This window comes from Dendrobium catenatum, unplaced genomic scaffold (assembly GCF_001605985.2).
Source record: "Dendrobium catenatum unplaced genomic scaffold, ASM160598v2 original_scaffold_228801, whole genome shotgun sequence".
Taxonomy (NCBI): domain Eukaryota; kingdom Viridiplantae; phylum Streptophyta; class Magnoliopsida; order Asparagales; family Orchidaceae; genus Dendrobium; species Dendrobium catenatum.
Genome location: NW_021547210.1, coordinates 1,576 through 3,299, shown reverse-complemented (window position 1 = coordinate 3,299; position 1,724 = coordinate 1,576). Strand labels below are relative to the sequence as shown.

The 1,724-nt window shown below is 36.7% G+C and overlaps 1 pseudogene; it reads right to left on the bottom strand.

The window, feature by feature from the left end:
- Positions 1 to 6: 6 nt before the first annotated feature.
- On the bottom strand, positions 7 to 1,364 carry LOC110106607 (annotated as a pseudogene).
- Positions 1,365 to 1,724: the final 360 nt, after the last annotated feature.

The following is a 1,724-nucleotide window of genomic DNA, read 5'->3' as shown; positions in this document are numbered from 1 at the left end:
AATGTAGGTTGCTTTGTCAGGCTTTTCCATGAAGTCAAGGTACTCTTTGACAGAAAGATGAGGAGGAATTTCAGCTGGAACACCAGTCTCGAGGAAGCCCACAACAATTGAATAGAGTTTTGCGAGCTTGATGAAGGGTGGGCTATGTGCCATCATAGGTTCTCTGTCACCGAAGATGGTGTGAGCATTTGAAATGACACCTAAATTGTCATTGATGATGTAATTTGTGAAATGCTTCGAGACTTCCTCAATTCAAACTTCATGTTCAAGAGTTGTAGATGGGGCAGCTGTATATTACATAGGCAAAGCTTGACTAGGCGGAATAAGCACCGGGTTCCAACAGACAAAGTATATATACATGTCACTTCCTGAACACTCATTTGGGTGTGGCCTTTCACCTTTCTGAGGAAAAATTAACACAGTCAATCATGTGATAAAGATGTAAGACATCAACAACACTCAAAATGTGAACATCACCAGGATGCAGGCAGGGGTTCTTAGCGACAACAACTTTCCCTTTCACCACCATAGTACGTTGATCAGTTTCCCTCGTAGGGAATGTTTGAAGGCCATTAAGATGATACATTGTGTTTCCAATGTACGAAACCTGAACAAAAACTTCACCATCCTCCAATATATTAGTTTAATCGATCCAAGCATCCCATCATTTCTCTACATTTTGGAACATATATCCTCGATTTAGTTCTCAATTAAAAAAATTTTGAGGCTCTATATGTCTATAAAATCATTGAAATGAATGGCTCTGCATCAGGCTTGTAACCACACATTAGCATTTCCTTCAAAACATTGGTTATTTCTTCAGGTTCCATTACCTCAATGGCCTCCTTTGCATTATCAACATCACTTAAAATATTATCCTATTGATTAATAACCTCATCTTGCTTCTTCTCATAAACATTATCATGAACTCCAATAAAGAAGAGTTATCAACTTCCTATTGAGAAAGAAGGGTTGATATTTGATATATGCAAGGACATCCAATTTATGTTTTCAGATTCATACTTACACATGCTATTATGTAGGGATAACTTTCTAACTAACATTGGACTGACAAGCAAAACACCTTTGTAACCACCATACCTTATCTGGAATGGTGAAGGTGTTGAACATTTCAAGCCACATTTTATAGCAACTCTTCTAGAAAATTCGGAGGAAATCTTACCAATGCCATTAGAAAAGATGTAGCCCGCTAAATTTTCAATGTCCCGAAAAATTTTAACCTCATCTCTACTAACAGTTAAAGTTTTATTGGAGCTGCCAAAAGATTGGCCCAACCTGGCAGCATATTTAGCAACATTTCTTATTTTGCTAAAATTTCCCATTCCAATTTCTGGTGCCAGCATCTGTTACACCATTGCTTAAATAAAATATCTAGGCAAAATTTTCCCTCAACTGGCTAGCTGAGAAAGCAAGGAATTCAAATTTCTTATCACCAATGATAATACCCTTTCTAAGTGTGGACAATATCCTCTAATAGATTTCGGTACACCTATTGCTACTAGCACTGCCAAAATGAGACAATAAATCAAGTGAACACATTTTTTCTTCATCCTCATCAACAAAGGAGACACTTATAAAGTTATTAATTTCTTCAATATAATTACGCGGCACACAGTTTGAAACATTGATTTTAGGACCATAGAAGTACACTTTTGTAGGTTTTACTTGAACTCTGTAAATGTATACCAAGCCATTATCTAATG